Raw genomic sequence first — 20,099 nt, forward strand, 5'->3', positions numbered from 1 at the left:
CATGCATTTTTTTTTAACATATTGGATCCCTCAAGATCTACAGGTAGTATTTTGAACTTAATAATTATACGTTTCCTAGGACTGCCGTATCATAGCTTGAAATGACAGAACTTTATTCTCTCTCAGTTCTCTAAAACCAAGATCTCGGTAGAGCGATACTCACTGCAGTTCTCTAGGGATGGCTCCTTCCTCGTCTCTTCCAGCTTGTGGTAGCTCCGGGCCTTCCTTTGTTTGGGAGAGAATAACTCTAATCAGTGTCCCGTCTGCACATGGACATCTTCATTCTCTGTGTCTTGTGTCTGTTTCTTCTCATAAAGGCATCAGCCAATATGAGAACCCACCTTAATACATCATGACCTCAACTTAGCTTGATTAGGTCTACAAAGATTCTGTTTCCAAACGGCATCATAATCACAGGCTTTGGGGGTAAGTTCTTTAGCCTATCTTTCTTGGAGATGAAATTGGACCTATAACAGTAATCTACATTATTTTTTATTTCTAACATAAAGATTGTATGTTTTATGCTTATAAAGATTTATATTAGAAATATAAATATTGGGACGCTTGGGTGGCTCAGCGGTTGAGGGACTGCCTTCAATCAGGGTATGATCCTGGAGTCCTGGGATTGAGTCCCACATCGGGCTCCCTGCAGGGAGCCTGCTTCTCCCTCTGCCTGTGTCTCTGCCTCTCTCTGTGTGTCTCTCATGAATAAATAAATAAAATCCTTTTAAAAAAAAGAAATTAAATTTAAATTAAATATAAATATAAATATTTATATTTCTAATATTAATATTTATATTTAGTTGCTGTATGAATTTTAGTATATCAGTCATATATAACATGATCAAATGCTTGTATTAACTTAAAACTACTTCTCATATTCCACACCCAAGCTAAGTACCTGCAAAAAAATATGCACAATTCCAAAATATACAAGATGACTTGAATTATTTTATAGTACCAGAAAGTAAGATAGTGCTAAAACAAATGAAACAAAAATACTTCAATGATGGAAATTTCGAAAGGATTCAGGGGCCAACTTAATGAGCTCTCAGTACTCAAAGCTAAAATAATTTGAGTAAGAAAGGAAAACTATTATTGGATTGTAATGCAAAATGGAAAATAAATATTCACGAGTAGAGTGCCTACTGATGGAAATAAAAGATTGGAAGAGGCATCTCTTTTAGGGAAACACTGAGGAAACGAGTAAAAACCCTGGGTAATAATAATGTATCATTATTTGTTCATTAATGGTGACAAATCTGACCTCCGCTCTGTGAGCAATGGGGAAAGTTGGCATGGGGCATACAGAGACTGTCTGGATTATACTGACAGTCATTTTGTCGATCTAAAACTATGCTAAAATAAAAATCACTCATATTAAAATCACTCCTAAAAAAGCCTAAAGTAAAGCCACGCTAAAGATCTGAATAGTAACAAAATCAAATTGCAAACTATAGACAAAAATTATTTCTAGTCAGAAGAACAGAAGTATTAATCTGGATCACAGAGAAAAAGGAGGACATTTAAACTGGCCACCTTTTGACCATATTTTACCTACTAAAACATCTGGCGTAGTCACGGTTGATACAAACATTCACCAAATAGTTCTAAGAAAAGCTATGTTTCAAAATCATTCGTTGAATATGGTATCAAAAATCTAGCTTCAGTTTCTTGGTTCTGGTTTTATTTCTTATTGCTCTTTATTACTTGTCCATGTGTAAGTAGGCTACAAACTTTAGGGAGAAGTAAGTGTGGTAACTCCTTCTCAGTTCTTGTGAGAAGCCTGCCATCAGAAATAGGTTTAAATTTCAGTTTTATTTCTAGTCCAAAGAAAAGTCAGGAAATACATGGGTCCTGCTCCTCTCTTCCTCTCATTTATTCTTTTTTTTCTATTTTTTTTTTCTACTTCCAGGGGAAGAAAACTCTCTAAGCACACACTCAGAGTAGCGATAGGTGTACATTCCAGGGAGCGTTAGGGCTAGCATTTTAAATTGTTGCACTTATTCTGAATTTTTGTTGCTGCTGTTGTTGCTGTTGTTGAAGCAACGGGGCGCTAATTTCAAGGTGCTCTTCTCCGAATGGGCTGTCCCATCCACATGATGCTCTCCATTAACAAGAAAAATAGGCTGGAGGGCAGGGATGCAGGAGGGAAGCAAAATCACTTGCCAAAAATGTTTTCAAAAATAAACACCAAGTCAAAATTAGATGGCCGTGCAGGTTTTTGCAGTTGCAAAATTAGGTCAAGACATGAGGGCAACACGAATGCCTCTTGTTCTTCTTGTTTTAAATTAAACACACGCAAAATTTACGCTCATCCTAGACTTACAACAGCTGGGAGGGACAGTTCTTACTGTCAACCTCTACAGCTAACGACTTCATCAAGGTTCTCGCTGAGCATTTGCGACTCCTTTTTAATTCTGATGTAACAGGCCTTTTCACTTTTAGTGTCTATGATCTTCCCTCTATAAAATTTTTATTTTAGGGCGTTTCAAAGAGAGCCTGTGTGATTTTCTAGAGGCAAAGGGCTTGATAAGGACTCCAGTATAAAAGAATTGAATTGTCTAATTTGGAAAAGAAAAGGCTTTAGCCATTTGGAACATTTGTGCAACAACTTGCCAGGACACATTTCAACTCACTTTCAAGCAGTGATCAACACATAACTAATCGAGTGGTGCTGTGAAGTTGAAAATTCCGATGAACACTCTATTGGCTTTTTTTTTGAAGTTGTAACTTTTAAATCAACCACAGGAGAGGGCGGGGAGCATAAAGATTACTGTTGAAAAAGTGTAAAAACACTGCTTGTGTTGCCCATAGCATTTTTTGGTCTCTTTTTTCTAAAATAGTATTGATCCCCTCAATGTAATGTCCATGCAAAGTGATGTATTGTTTGATATATTATGCATGATATAAAGGGATTTTTTTATATCAAGTACCAATTTAACATATCTGATGTTGCAAATTTAATGTGCATACATTTGTCCTTACCTGTATAAGATCACACTAATTTTAGGGTAACATATATGAAAGTGGAAAAGAGAATTCATTACTTAAATATGTGTTTACACTGCACTGACAGTCTTCATCAGTGATTCAGTTTAAATTATCTTTCTTATAGAATTACAAGATCTTACTATTGCCTGAATTTCACAAATAATTAAGTTTTGGTTTTTTTTTTTTTTATTTGAGACGCCCTAGCCCTTATCAACCAATCCTGCCTTGGACCGATCATCACGGTAGAATAAAAATTCATGAGTGATTTGTGCATATAAATATTATGACAACAAAGAAAAAAATGCACTTTCATGAAATTACCAATAATGGTGAACGATTGGGAACTCATGCAGGAGTTGGATTTTAGACCAGTACTCCGAGTCATAAGACTGATTTAGTTACCACACTGTGCGGTCATAGAAAACCCAGTTATCGCACCTGTTATGTTGCTTATGACTACGAATCTGGCAGCATTTTACATGGAGAAGGTCCTGGGAACCTTAGGCTAGGGTCACTCTGTGCTCTGGGATCCTGGAGTGGTGAAGGAAGCTAGCTGAGGGAGCCCTCAGGGTTTTGAAAACAACCCGTTTATGTGGGACTTTGGAGTGAATATATATATATATTTTAATCAGGTAAGGGAGGTCATTTTACAAAAGAAGCATAAAAATGAACCTTTAGCTTTTGTCTCTCTGTGCATGACTTAAATCCCATGATGTGTGGCGTGGCTTCTGTGCACCTGTGAAAAAGCCCAAGGGGAGCCTCCTCATCTAATTCACTGCTGCCCCCAGCGATCCCCTGGCCAGGGTGTGCCTGCCAGGGTTCTTGCAACCCAGCAGGTCCGGGTGGGACCCACGGTGTATGCACTTACTGGCCACAGAAATATGTCATTTCCTGAACATCTCAGACTGTGCTTCTTTTTTGATACTATTGTTTATCTGAAAAGTGCAGCTTATGACGTTTAACTTGTATGATTGTCAGAAAGACTAGACATAGTAATAGAGGAGCGGCTTTTAGGATTGTTAGAGATCAAAACTGTATCTTAAAATTGATGTAATATGTCAATTAGGCTATATACATAATTTCGAGTTATTAGTTTCATCAGATGATAATAATCTCACATTACCCATGTAATATCTCAAAATATTACCTAGTTATCACTCTAAACTCTTCCTATCATCTTACTGTCTTGAAATTAGCTGTTGGCTAAACTTTATAAAACAGACCTCTCTAAGAGATATTTTGCTTTTCCTCTTCCTATCCTTAATGAGTTGCTTCTGTGTAGTGATATTGTCTGCATGGTTCCCCTGCTCATTAACAAGTGGAATATTGAAAGTATAAATTGTTTTCTGATTTTACAAATAAACTTTGAATTTTGTCCAGATGATATAGTATGTTATGTTAAGACCTTATCAATTTATAAATGGATTTAATTAACCAAAATATTTCAGGCCATGCCTTTTATAAAAGGCCCTTCATAAGAATCAGTGAATTCATTTTCTTAAATCATTACATAAAGTGGGCAAACAACGTTTTCCATAGTTTATATATTTTGTGAGTCTCTGTCATTTGTTATACTGCTTTTAGTTCGTAATAAGTCAAACATGCATTAAAAAAGTCATTTAAAAACAAATTTTCAAAAAAAAAAAAACCATTTTCAAATCAGAACTTCCTGGGGCACCTCGGTAGCTCAGTTGGTTGAGCGTCAACTCTTGGTTTTAGCTCAGGTCATGATCTCAGGGTTGTGGAATGGAGCCCCACATCAGGCTCCACACTTAGTGCAGAGTCTGCTTGAGATTTTCTCCCTTTCCTCTGTCCCTTCCCCCACTCTCTCTCTCTGTCCCTAAAATAAAATAAATAAAATCTTTAAAATATATATATGAACTTCTTTTCACATGGCTGCAAAGCTCTAGCTATCTTTGCACTGAGATTGTTAATGATGAATACATATGATTACATTTAACTATAAATTTTTATATTGTTACGAATTAATATGTGAAAATGGGCAAAGTTATAGATAAAGTGATATAACTTTCTTTTAGCCAACACTCTTAATAAAGTGTGAACAAAAACAGCTTGTAAGGCTTAAGTGATGTGACAATCGTCCCCAAACATGACAACCCATGGTGGTTTCTCACAGTTGTTTTTAGCAGTTATCCTTTTGCAAAACTGACTTGCAAGCAGGTTCTCATATATAAGTGACATTAAAAAAAATCATTGTGATTTTTCTCTCTCTCAACATATGTTAGAATTGAGTGACAAAGGCATTTTTCCGAATGGTAAATTAAACGACTTTTTTTTCTTTTTCAAACATTTGGATACCACTCACCCATAGCGTATTGTGGACAAAAAATGCTGTTCACTAAATTACCTTTTATAAGTTTATTTTTTCCCCACTAGGCTGACATAGAACAAGTGCTTATTATTTAGGATTACCCAAGGACTGAGCTATTATTTTATTGCTTTTTGAAATCTTACTTTCTCTATTTTTTTCAATCTAATTGCTTTAGTTTTAGACTCTAGCTTTCAAAATACCCATATGATTTAGTAAAGTTTAACACTTACCTCATTTTGTAAAGGAGAGGTATGCCTTTTGGGAAGCCAAAATCTGAATAATCAATACCCAGAAACTTCAAACTGAGGGTTACTTGCTTCTTAGGACTTTATCTTATTCATTGACACATGAGGTAAAATCTCAGAAAATGATTATAGTTTGGAACTCTAAGCATTCAGAGCAAGGAAAAATGCACAAAAAGCATTTAAGTATCTTTAGAAATAATGACTCAGTGGAATCAGGATATAGTGATTGGAATTAACTTTGAAGATTTAACTGAAGGCTTACTGTATAATAAACTTCCATCATCTCTTTTAATTATTACATCACCAGTGATGTACTTGCATGTTTATTTTGCAAATAAACTAGAAATGCCCCCGAATCTAGATAAGTTGCTCGAGGTGACATAACCTACAGTAGGATTTTTAAAACCCAGTCTCACTGATTTCAGAGAATAACGTGGCAGTGATGCATGTTTCCTTTTCTACATTGACAAACTGTCCTCCTATTTTTTTTTAAAAAAAGATGAAGACTTAGATCTTTTCCATACATAAATGTGTTGCACTTGATTAAAAAACTGAACAAAATATATACCTCCATGTTTTCATATATACTATATATGAGTTTATAATATACATGTGAACATTTAAAGGATACAAATACACAAATATATTAACTAGACACAAAGTCTGAACGTAAAGCAGTAGTTTCCATCCCCACAGACAGAAGAGCCACAGGTCGCTCCCCTGTGATGAGCAAGTCTTTCATCAGAAATACGCAAGATAAGAACATCAGGGAATGGAAGGAACTGTCCCTCTGCTCATTCCTCTTGTTTCTGACGTGCATTAGCAGAGTGCTGACCTCTGGAGGTTATGCTTTCCATTTTCCTAGTATCTCCCAGAAGGCTAAGAACAAGTATATCTGTATCTGTGTGTTGTTTGCAAACCATCTCCAGGGGAAGCACTGGAAACTGCCCAGAATATCCACCATGTGAAAAAAACTGCTAAAGTCCTCACTCGGCTACCACCAGCCTTGGTATGCCTTCGGCCCCGAAGACACCCAGACGTATACCGTAAGCTAGGTTACATGTTGACTGGTCCAATTCTTCTTTATTTTGGAGCATTCTTTAATTTATATATAATAGTTAAGAGCACAGGCTCTGGAGACAGACTCCTGTGTTAGACTCCAGGCTCAGTCTGGCTAGCCGTGTGGGATCACGATGTTGACGTGGCCTTGCTATAGGTCAGCATTCACACTGGTAAAACGGGGATGGCTCACACTATCATTGTAATATATAAGGCGTTCATAAGCAAAAACATTCAAACTAATTCAGTGAAAATAAGTCCAAAGGTGCTAGAATGGTGACAGCATGTAAGTAGAGTGTAATGACTCCTAATAAACACACCTGTGCCTACTATGGAGTTTAAGAAATTAATCAGAACCGATATCTTAGGACACTCCTAAGTGTCCTAAATGCTCTTGTCCCAAATCCTATCCTCTTCCTTTCTTCCAAGTGCTAATAATTATTCTATCATTTTCTTGCTTTTCTTTATATTTTTTTACCATGCACATATGCATCCATAAATATATATATATATATATATATATATATATATATATACACATATAAACAATATATTGTATGATTAATCACATTCTCAAAATTTTTTACATGGCCTCATAGAGAGAAGTTCAATTGGACTGGGAAATCTCTATACTTATATCCAGGAGCCCCTGCATGTCCAACTTTGACTTGTACCACCAAAGAGGGAAGTAAGCTAACTGGTTAATGATTTATGTTTGCTTAAAGTCTAAAACTCCCGTGACAGCATGTAGGCCATTGATGGCTATATTAGTCTGGGTTCTCTAAAGAAACAGAATCAATAGGAGGTTATAGATAAATGTGAATGATCTAAACACACCAATCAAAATACAGAGATTGTCAGAGTGGATTTAAAAAAGAACTCAACGATTCACTTTCTATCAGAAACCCATTTTAAATATAGACTCTGATAGATTCAGGGTAAAGAATAGGACATGTTCAATGATACATAAAGCTGGAGTAGCTATATTCATTTCAGAGAAAGCAGATTTCAGAATAACGAAGATTATCAGGTATAAAGGGGGGCATAAATAATCAATTCTCAAATAAGACACAGCAACACGAAATTTGTATAAACCTAACAATGGAGTGTCACATTCTATGATATTGGAACTAAATTTTCTCAGAAATATCAGCTTTGATATATATTAAATGTGGCTCAAATAGGATGAATGAAATGGAAGCTAACACTTGAGATCATACATGATTTCTCCAGAATTTATTAACTTGAAAACTAAAAAAATACACTATTCATATTATGAATAAAGCTAGATACAGTCTTCATCTTTGTGAGTCACTTGCATCTAAACCACCAGGTGACTTCGTTAAAAATAACATGGTTGTTCATAATCTCCTGTCTAGATTCTGCAGCTGTATTACATTTATTAGAAGGACAGAGTTAAAGTTATATAGATAATCGTAGATGCATCCTTATTGTTATACTTAGGAAAAAGGTATTTTAGATAATTGCTTTTTTTTTTTTACCTTGTTTCTGTCTTTAGGATAATTTTATTGAATATTGCAATCAAAAAAGAGAAAGAATAAATTCTTATTCTGTATTGTCCTAGAGCAATGACAATCAACTAGTGAACAGTTTGCCTAATGAGGCAGTTACAGCACTCAGAAGATGCCCTGAAATCAAGGTTATTTGGGCTTTTCAATAGTATTTCACAGTCTCTTCTTCATGCACTAGAGGATGGGGCCATAGAGCATTCAACAATTTAACACACTCCCCTTCTGTTCCTCAATTTAAAAAAAAAATACATATATATATATATATATATATATATATATATATATAGTCTTTTAGGATTTAAGGTGCAGCAACACTTCCATAACTTAAGGGGGGGGGGGGGGAAGAGGGAAGAAAGCAAGCTCTATCTACTTTAAAATCCAATATCTTTGCATCCACTTCTATATTGGCAGTGGTACTTTATTATTCAAAGTAAATGCTAAACACGTGTTTCATCAACAAGTCTCTTATTTAGACTTCTCTTACTGGCAATGATCATCATATGATATGCATCCTTGATAGTGATTATGGAACAAAGTGTTTCTACGTATTATCTCTAGAGTCTGTTAGAAAACACACCTCATTTCAATTAGGTCTATATTGGGAGCTTATTCTGATGTGCACTGGAAAACAATATAAAATTTCTGTTTCTATACAATAATAACATATGTAAAAGAATTCAGGGTGTTTGAAATACCAAGGTTTATGCAGATTATAGAAACACAAAGTGGCTGATGTGTAGTAGTTGCTAAATAAGTGTAACCAGATATTATATTTACAGCAGAAAATGATGGTAATAATGAGAAGATTCCAAAGTTCAATCAATATAGAAATAGAATTATCATGCGGCGTGTGTAAAAACCCAGGCAAGGAAATGGACTAAAAGGTCATAATATTTCAAGACAAGAGCAAATAGAGGAGTTAGTTCTGCTTTCACTTTTCTCTAAAATTCTAGATTAGAATTAAGAAGGCTAACTGAAATATCCAGATCTGTCTGTCCAGAGCAAAAGTCATCTCTGTTTAAATGTACCCTTCCTATAACAGTGGAGCTATAAGTTTAGATAAATAAACTTAGGACATCATAACCACTCCTTTTTCTCTGCCCAACGATTACTCAGGCTCACTTTCCAATCTTAGTAAACTGTCCCTCCTGTGCACAACCCACTCACCTACTTCAGAGAAAAAAACCTTTGCCCTCCATTTCTATTCTTGATACCTTGCTGATAGGAGGTGCTCAAAAACATTGGTTTAGGGCTAAAATAAAGAAAAAAAATGAAGTCTTCTTGGTTTATACCTTTGAGTCTTATCCAACTTTCTATTTACCAGACTCATTATATGCAGCCTGTGCTATTAATACAGCCTCCTGGCCAACCTGCTCTGTATCTGCAACAGGGGAAGTCCTCAGGTGCATTGGGTCCTTCTTCTCCTCCTCCTTTTCTTCTTCCTCCTCTTCTTTTTTCATCGGTGAAACTCCATAGTCTCACAAATGACATCTGAATTCCTTGCTTAATCAAGTTCTTATCTGTTTTGTTGCAAAATACATGTCAGCCCTATCAATAACCACACTAATGTGTAATTAATGTTTTTTGCCCAAAATAGATTACTGGCTCTCCCGTACCTCCCACATTCCTCGCACATACTTTTGCTCAAAGTGTGTCCAGTGTTTACTATGCCATCTTTTTGCCCATCAACAACTTATTCTTAGTTCTAGATCCAGGTGAAATTCCAGTTCCTTCACTAACCTACCCTTCAAGATTGCTCCCACAACAACACAAACACAGTGAAGACAGCAAAAATGTGACACCCTCCTCTTCTGGAACAAGGTATGTATGTGTGATTATATCCCACCTGACATTATAGCTATTCATCAACTCATTTTTATCCTAAATTATTTCTATTTCTTTGTACTCCCTGTATAGTTTCATAGATTATTCGTGGAAGTAAGCACTGAGTAACTTTTTACGTGAATAATTGGCTTCTAAGTCAGCATTTATCTCAACCAAGGATGTTGGAAAGATTACTTGGATAAGTTGTAGATAATAAATTAAGTAAACAAAAGTGAAAAGAAACAACAAAATGCGCTGCTGACCAAGTATGTGAGTTCATCAAAAAGATCTCCCAAACATGGGCCTCGACCAGATTTCTCTTGGCAAGGATATTTTTAAGCTGAATTCATAACATCATATAATTCTTCTATTGAGTAATTGAAAACATCAAAGCATGTTCATCCTCTGTATAATAGAGGGAAAAACCCGGTACAAATATTCATGCAGTGTACATTCCGCCAATAAACTATCATATTTGTAGTTCAGGTTTCTGTGTAAATGATTCCATTTAATACTCAGCTGAGCACCAAGTAAACAAAGAAGGTATTATGCAGCATTAAATTAAGATAGCAACTGATGGAAGTCAGTTTGTAAGGTTATTCTCCACGAGGAACAATAATACAATTTCTTAGAATATAACCAATCCAATTACTACTTTACTGAAATGATTAAAAATAAACAAATTACCTAAGCAAAGGTCAAAACCCTATTATGATTGCTGGGAAGTTTAAACATTTTATCACAGTCATTAGGCAAAATTATATATATGTTTAGAATTAAATGCTAATATATGTCCAATGATTATATATTACCTACAATGTGCAATCATAGCAAAATATCACTTGAAATCAAATATTATTTTAAAATGAAGGTTACTATGTGCATTACTTTTTAATATACACGTTATCTTTTACACTTGTAAAGCTTTTACTGCTAACATTAAAACTGTCATTTATCTGAAAATATTAGAGTCTGATCATTTATAATCTTCTCCAAGAAAAGATAGTACAATTCTTGGTTTTCATTCTCAGGAAGATGATCAGCTTTTGGAAAAAATAAAGGTGTTTGAGAAATGCATTATAACGGAAGGAAATACCAAGAAGTAAGTCTTTGGGCTGAAGACTCCTGGAAGAGAAGAAACACACATACAGACGGACAAACAGAGACAAGCATGGTTGTGGGCACACGCGCACACGCACACACGCACACACGCACAGGCACATAACTTAAAATCACTCGTTCCTAAATTCCACGTTAGGGACACAGTAGAAAATCATTTTTCTTGTCATAGCAGAACATGACTTTGCCTCGCCACATATCCTGAGTGAATCGTAGGCATATATTACTTTTCAGCCATATGAGGTATGAGACAGGACTTTCTGTGCCCCGAATCCCATCCGTCCTCCCTTACTCTTCTTGTCCCTGACCATCTTAACCCAAGATCCGTCATTACTTTTCTTGATTCAAGTAACCGCTTTTCAGTGTCTCATCTATAAAATGTGTCATCTCCCTGTTCCTGAGTGACCTTTTTAGAGGAATAACTTTTTCTTTTTCTTTTTTTTCCCCAGAAGACATGAATCTGATTATGTTACTTCTCTGCTAAAAACCCTCTAACAACTTCCTATCATTTTCAGAGTAATGTCTACATTTTTAGCTTGGTATTCATTCATAGGCAGGTAGATCGATAGATAGACAGACGTACATATACATACACATATTGGGAGATGTAGAATTTCCCATGCCTTCTTCTTCAGCCTTCCTACACTCACCTGCTATTAGTCACCTGGAGCTTCACTATCAGTCTGCCTCCCCCACCACGCCACCCAAGGGCAGCAACCCCTCTTCGAACATGCTGTTCTCTTGCCTATTATCTTGCCTAATAATAAGAATTATCCTAATTCTTATTATTCTTCAAATCGCTGTTCAGCCATTTTCTTCAAGAAGTTTAACTTAATTCCTCAAATGAGTTAGTTGTACCTCCTAACCTTTGCTTATTCAGTATGAAGAGGAAGGGAGAAAAGGAGGGAAAGGGAGAAATAAATGAGGGGAGCTGCTGCAATCAGGAGGGCATTCCAACCATGAGATGTGCTGAATGGTTAGCCTGTCAAGGGCTCTTCTTTATAGGAGTAGACAAAGCTAGAAAGAACCGGGTATGAGGAAGGTGAGTGAATGAGGGTGGAATGATGTCACAGATCAGGGAATATTGGTTTTGTTTTGTTTTGTTTTTAAGATTTTATTTATTTATTTGGCAGAGAGAGTGAGCACAAAAAGGGAAAGCAGCAGAGGAAGAGGGAGAAGCAGGCTCCCCACTGAGCAGGGAGCCCGACATGGGATCATGACCTGAGCCTAAAGCAGACTCTGAACTGACTGAGCCACCCAGGAGCCCCCAGCGAATGTTTTGGTCTGAGCTTAGCCCGTTCCCATGAGCGCCTATTAAAGTGACTATTGGCTTCAGGTAAGGGTGGGTTAAAGCCCAGGGTCCTAGAAGAAACATAACTAAAATTTGGTTAACAAGCACTTTGTTCTGATTGATCAGTGAAAACAAAACAGTTCAGCTAATTATTGATGAGACAAAGAGGGAAAATCAGGAGGATCTGTGTCTCACTTCATCGTAAGTAATGAAGGGGCATCTGCAAGTCTTATCTAAGTCATGCAGTAAGATCCTTGCAGGGACATAAAGGGAAATGAGTTTCTTCATTGTCCACTTTCAAAGACCACAGGGCTCAAGTGAAATTGAGTTTTGTCACATCTTACAATTCAACATGTTTAAGACTCCTGAGTTTTAAAATTGACAGTACTATATCCTTCCTACTAATTACTTTGCTTCCAAACTCAGGATCATTATCACTTGGCTGGTGGATCCAGAAATCTATGATTACCCTTTGACTCATCATCCTGCAGATGATCGCTCTACCTCTACATACTATCTATTCTCCCACTTAAATACAGTTCAAATTTGTGAATATTTTTGTATCTCAATAGCCATCTTCTCGTTCTAGGGTATTATCATTTCGTGCTCTCCCTCATTCTATCACAGATTATCTTTTCAAAATGCAACCTCAGACACTACCGTGTTGAAATCTTCCTTCAGATACTGGCCTATTGTGTGTGTGTGTGTGTGTGTGTGTGTGTGTGTGTGTGTGTATGTGAAAGAGAGAGAGACAGAGACAGAGAGAGAGAGAGAGGAAGGGCAGAGAACCTTAAGCAGGCTCCATGTCCTGTACAGAGCCTGAGCAGAGCTCACTTTCATAACCCTGAGATTATGACCTGAGCGGAAATCAAGAGAGAGATGCTTAACTGAATGAGCCACCCAGTCGCACCACTGGCCAAAATCTGTAAAGTGACTGCATAAAATCTGGCCTCTTTACCTTCACGTCCTCTTCATTTCACTGTCTACATCAATCCCCACATATAATTCTAACATATTGACAAGATTTCCAGGTACCTATGACTTGGATTTTTTTCTACCTTCTCCATTTCTTGCCACTACCTATCCCATCTGTAACCAGTGAGTTACCTATGGTGGACTTGTCTCTGCCCCAGGCTTTTGTACATTGATTTGCCTTTTCTCCATATATTTAACACATAATATTCTCTATTTGCAAACACAAAGCATTTCTATTTTCTCTGTCCCTGAATATCTTCCATCTGTTCCAATCTTCCTCTGTCTTTGAGAAGATAAGTTGTGTCTGTGTTTCACAGTATTGGGTACATAGTACGTAGTACAGACTGAAAAATGCATTGGATGGAGAAAAAGATAGAATAAAAGATGTGCCTTGGGGCCTCTGGTGGCTCAGTCAGTTAAGCCTCCAGACATTGATTTCAGCTCAGATCAGGATCTCAGTGTTGTGAGATTGAGCCCCACATCGGGCTCCACGCTGGGCTTCGTACACTTGAGATTCTCTCTCTTCCCCTGATCCTCCCCCCATTCATGTGTGCTTTCTCTTTGTCTAAAATAAATAAGTAAAAATTTTAAAAAGTTGTGTTTTATCAAATATGCAAAAATATATCAATAGTTATCTGGTTAGCTTCAAATATTTATCCATGGCAGTGCTCATTGGAAAATATTTATTTTGAAATACAAACCAATTATTTCATAAATGGAAAAAGAGATAAGTTAGCTGGATTCTCTCGATTCCCTACATGTAGTTATTTAATTTAGTGAACTGCACTTTAAAAAATTGAAAACAATATGGTTTGTGAACATACAAGATTTAGTTGCATAACAATTTAAAATTGCTTCTGTGGATTGAACTGAATGTCTAATCACACATCATAGCTTTCAGCAAAATAAATAAATAAAATACAGATAGCTAAAACTAAGGCAAAACCAAAAATTTATCCCCGTTTTCTACCATTGTCATTGTTTTGGTGGCAATTATTTAGCTGATGGTCAATAGTTTCTATCGTATACAAACAGTCTTCCTTTTCCTTTACACTTTACTCAAATGAGAGATTAGAAGTCATTAGGGAAATAATCTATGCACATAAAAGGCATATAATGTTTAAGAATCTATAAGAAAATATGTATATAAGTATGTATATGTGGATATCGGATTATACCTAAACATTCTTCAAAATAAATGAGTCACTTGAAATCCTATTTAGGTAATGATATTTTTACATAGTTTTATTACCTTTTAATACATATACTACCATTCCATCTCCCAAATTGTAAATAAGATGTAATTTTTTTGATTGAAGTCTATTCCAAGTAAAGAAATAAATTCACAAATTCTTTCACATTAGGAATAAAGTTGTTTCTCATTAGGTGTAAATGTCTCCCCCCGCCCCCCAAAAATATGCTAAACGAAAGTAACCTGAACAAATACGGTAAGAATACATGGATGATTGTAAATGAAGGAATCACTGCTAACCAGAAAATAATTTCATTATACTGGTTTCACTTTTATTTGACTATTGCATCTATGAGCCTAATTAAAACATAGATATTTTAAATGGAAGATAATAAGAGTTTCAATTAAAAGTTTTAGCAGTAATTACGTAGGATTTTATGCAATTTTTTTTCACTAGGGGAATTAATTTTTCCCACAGAAAATAGGAGTTTGTTAAAAATGTACATACATGAAAAAAATGTACATACATGGAAAAAAATTAAAATAAGATAAAATAAAATAAATAAAATATAAAATGTACATACATGGGTGGGTATTAGTTTTCCAGTTTGTAATTTTATGTCTTAAAGCCCTCATTGATACTTTTTTGTATCCTGATTAATCTCTTAGAATCTCAGTTCTTGGAGTCCTTGTGGGAAGCATACAAATCTCTGGTTAAAAGAATAAATTTCTAGTTTTCTAGAAATAGAGTTTTTGGTTAAAGATTACAGCACAATGAAAACACAATTTAAATAAAAATATCAAGAAATTTTAATGGTGTTTGTAAATTGAAATCACTTTATCTCAGTTTTTCCTTAGTTTATCATAAGCCTTGCAGTATATCTTTTCAAATATCAAAAGAAAAGATGCATATTATTAGCTTGGGACTAAATGTACAACCAGTTCAAGTCTATTGTGCTGGCCAGTAAAAAAAAATTTTCATGGCAAAATGGGAGTTAAATTTTTGACTGCTTCTGATATTAGTGCCCAGCCTTAAATCCTTTGTACATTATCTGTAAGAACTTGAAAAAAATAGATTTGTTTAAATAAGTCTTGCTTCTGCCTCATTCTATTTGAAATTGTGGCTGAGTTGGTAGATGTTATAATGGGTTTTCACTAAACAGATAATAACTTTTATAACAGTAAATTTTACTAAATTATTCAGAGAGATCAAGCTGAGTATGTTATATTTCATCTTTATTTCTTCTTCCCCCAGGTAGTTATTTAGTTTCTTTCTTTTTGAAATATCTTTGCAAAGTCAGTGCTAATAGAGAGCAAACATTATCTATCCCAAGATTCTCATAAAAATTTTGAAAGTTTCTGTTTGTTTTACACATCTATAAACTTTTCTTATTCTGTATTTATTGTGGTCTTCTTTGCTCCATTAAAAAGTTACCTGCATTTTTATGCCTGGAAATTTCTTAGTTCCCACTACTGGGTTCCTGGTTTGAATCTGGGGGGCTGCCAATGAAGAAAGAAACTCATAATTGATATTTGTTCCCCTTCAGGTAACTAATCTAAGAAGCTTAAATTTGAGCTCACCCCTAGGAAAAAATGAGTTCACTTCTATCTTTCTTAACCTTTAATCCAAAGAAAATCACAGTGGCTAATAGCAAAGTCCTATTTCAATTGTCGATCCTTGGTCTTTTATTTTATTTTACTCATAATTGCTTACATTACTCTCCATTGTATGTCCTTTTAAATAGTCTCACAGCAGGGTAAAGTGATTTTTTAAAAAGTTTTAATTTAGTCTAGACCAGAGGAAACCATCAAAGTGGTACATTTTTAAAATAGTTTGAGCCTATTATGTTCTTAATATTATTATGCTCAATAGTGATAACTATTATTTGTTCGACAATAAAAATTTTGAAACTTTCTGTTTTGGCTCTATCCTGTGAAGAGTTTGAAAGTTGCCACAGCACGCTTACAATAAGAAAAAGCTGGACAAACAAAAAATCAATGACTTTTTTCGACCCATCTTAGTTTGCACAGCAAATTGCTACCCTGAAATATAAAGAAACAAACAAACCTAGGGTCATAGCTGAGACCAGCTTCCCTGGAACAGAACCTGTTGAAATCATAAACTGGTAGGAATTCTTAAATGGTAGTTCTTGAGCTAATGTCTGAGTGTGGACTTCAATGAAAGTGAGGAAAGCCCTGGGGGCCGATTTCATAGGAGCATCTACATGCTTGTATGATTTTCCTGCAGGAATAGTACCAGATTCACATGGCAGAGAGCTGAGAAAGTTCCCACCATGGCTCTGGAGGGTGGGGGATATCCACAAAGGATATCCATTGTGAAATGTGTTCAGAGGATTCCATACAGCCAAGTACTACTACTTTTCCAGGAGAAAGATTTTACCAAAACTTTATCCAACCCAGGGAAAGAAAGCTTTTCTTTTGGAAGGTCTCCAGCCTTCCCATCTCTACAAAGAGTGAGGGGACCAAAGAACATGTTTGAAGGTCGCAGCCGAGGTACCTATGCCCATGAAAAGACTGAGATTTAATCAGGATTACAGATTGCTTCCTATCCTTCACACCTCACCCCCAGCCACCAAGGCTCCAGTATAATCATAGTGGGTTATAATTAAGCAAGTTTAACCATACGTCTCTGTTGAAGGAAGAGTTCTTAGATAAAGTCAAAGACAATAGAGGAGGCAAAACAAGACCAGCAGAGGTGTTGCAGGCATCTGACATGTGTAGCTACAAAACAACACACAAGCAGAGTAACATAAAACCACACACTCAAGTTTATACAAAAATTATAAGGCATGAAAAAAAATTATAAGGCATGAGAAAGAGTAAGAACATTCAGTCTGAACAAACAAAGCAAGCATAGGAAACAGATTCAGATATAGCACAGATGTTGGGATTACCAGACAGGGAATTTAATAAACTATGATTGATATATTATGGGCTCTAATGAAAAAAAGCAGAAAACATATAACAGATGGATAATGTAAGTAGAGAGATGTAAACTACAAGAAGTATCAGAGGAAATAACAGAAATCAAAAGCACTGTGACAAAAAAGAAGAATGCTTTTGATGGGCTCATCAGCAGACTTGATGGAAACAAAAGGAAATTAGCGAACTTGAAGTTAGGTCACCAGAGACTTCCCAAAATAAAGGAGCCAAGAACAAAATCGATTTTTTAAAACACAGAATTTTTGAGAACTGTGTGACGATTTCAAAAGGTATAACATTCAAAATCAAGAATTATAAAAGCAAAAAATCTAAATTGGCCATATTGTATGCAAACTAAAGGACACCAAGACCAACATAAAATCTTGAAAGAAGATAGAGAACTAAAATCTCCTATATGTGTGGAACAACAACAACAAAACACATTACAGTGGAATTCTCAACAGAACCAAATAAGCAAAAAGAATATAGAGTACAGTATTTAAAGTGTTGAAAGAAAAAAATCCAAAAACCTCAAAAGTTCTATATCCAGTTAAATTATACTTTAAAAGTGAAGGAAAAATAAATACTTGCTCAGATAAACAAACAAAAACCCAGGGATTTCATTGCCCATAGACATACCCTGCCAAAGAACCTTAATAAGTTTCTTTGGGGAACCTTTCCTTAGGGAAAGGAAAAAAGATATTGGTCAGAAGCTCCGATCCACACAAAGAAAGGAAGCGTATCAGAAAATTAGAGGGCAAGCCACATACTGGGAGAAAATATTTGCAAAGCTCAGAGCTGATAAAGGACTATTACTCAAATTATATAAAAAACTTCACAGTAAAAAAGCAACCTCATTAAAAAAAAAAATGGGCCAAAGATCTTAACAGACACCTCACCAAAGAAAATTTTTGATGGCAAATAAGCATAGGAAAAAATATTCCATATCCTATGTCAACAGGAAAATGCAAATTAAATCAGCAATGAGATACCATTATATACCAATGAAAATGGCCCAAATCCAGAACTCTGATGACACCAAAGGCTAATGGGGATACAGAGTGTGAGGAACTCTCATCCATTGCTCATGGGAATGCTGAATGGTCCATCAGTTTGGAATACAATTTGGCAGCTTTTTTTTCTTTTTTTAAATAAAACTAAACGCATCTTAACATACAATCCAGCAGTTGGGCTCCTAGATATTTACTCAAATGAATTGAAAATCTATATACACACAAAAATCTGGGCACACATGTTCATAACTACTTTTTTCATAATTGCCAAAACCCAGAAGCAAAAAGATGTTCTTCAACCGGTGAATGAATAAACTGTAGTATAAACTGACAATGAAATATTTTTCATCTTTCAAAGTAAATGAGCTGGAGTGCCTGGGGATTTCAGTCAGTTAAGCATCCAACTCTTGGTTTCAGCTCAGGTCACAATCTCAGGGATTTGGGACTGAGTCCCGGGTCAGGCTCTGCACTCAGCAGGGAATCGGCCTGAGGATCCTCTCCCTCTGTCCCTCCCTGACCCTGTGCTCTCTCTCTCTCTCTCTCTAAAAATAAAGAAATAAATATTTTAAAACATGTTTCAGATTAGTATGGTAAACACTATCAACTCCATTCTGTGGTCCCCATTCTAACTGACTTTAAAAATTTACGTATATATATAACTTTATATATATATAGGTATTACTTATATTATATATATATATATATATATATATATATATATATATATATATATATAAAGAAATGAACTACATACCATGAAAGACATGGAGAAACCTTAAATGCATATTACTAAGTGAAAGCAACTGATCTGAAAAACCAACATGCAGTGCTTCCAACTACATAACATTTTGGAAAAGGCAAAACTGTGAAGACAGTGGGCAGATCAGTGGTTTCCAGGGGTTGGTAGTGAGAGGGATGATAGGTAGACCACAGAGGACTTTTAGGGCAATGAAACAAGGCTGAATGATACCCTTATAGTGGATACATGTCATCTGATATTTTTCCAAATTCATAGAATGTGCAAGAAACTACTATAAATATGGACTTTGGGTGATAATAACGTGTCTGTGCAGGTGCACCAGTTGTAATAGACGTACCACTCTGGTGTAGTAGTTGGTAATGGGGGAAGCTGTGCATGTGTGGGGGTGGAGGCTATAGGGGAAATCTCAGTGCCCTCTGGCTCACTGTTACCCTGAACCTAAAACTGCGATAAAAAATAAAATCTATTAAAAATATGTATGAGGGGTTCCTGGGTTGCACAGTTGGTTAAGCATCTGAGTCTTGGTTTCGGCTCAGGTCGTGATCTCAGGGTCTTGAGATTGAGCCCTGCATCAGGCTACCCCGATGTGCAGAGTCCACTTGAGATTCCCTCTCCTTCTTCCCCTTCCACTTCTGCACTCGCTCTCTCTCTCTCTCAAATAAATAAATAAATATTTTTAAAAATATATGTATGAAACCATCTCACTGAATTGGATGAGGAAATTTGTGTGAGTCAAGTAACTTTGGAAATGAGAAAAATCTTTAAGAGTAAACCCAAAAGAAGATATGCATAAGCATTATTCTACTTGATAATGTTGTTT

The 20,099-nt window shown here is 35.7% G+C and overlaps 1 long non-coding RNA gene across 1 annotated transcript in view; it reads left to right on the forward strand.

Moving 5' to 3' along the window:
• Positions 1-14,327, forward strand: part of LOC144305119 (uncharacterized) — a 55,040-nt gene extending 40,713 nt beyond the window's left edge. The window contains exons 3-5 of the long non-coding RNA XR_013372133.1: positions 9,866-9,983; positions 11,018-11,088; positions 12,239-14,327. This is a non-coding gene — a long non-coding RNA (uncharacterized LOC144305119). The remainder of the gene's footprint in view (positions 1-9,865; positions 9,984-11,017; positions 11,089-12,238) is intronic.
• Positions 14,328-20,099: the final 5,772 nt, after the last annotated feature.

The sequence above is a fragment of the Canis aureus genome, chromosome 35, assembly GCF_053574225.1.
Source record: "Canis aureus isolate CA01 chromosome 35, VMU_Caureus_v.1.0, whole genome shotgun sequence".
NCBI classification, from domain to species: Eukaryota; Metazoa; Chordata; class Mammalia; order Carnivora; family Canidae; genus Canis; species Canis aureus.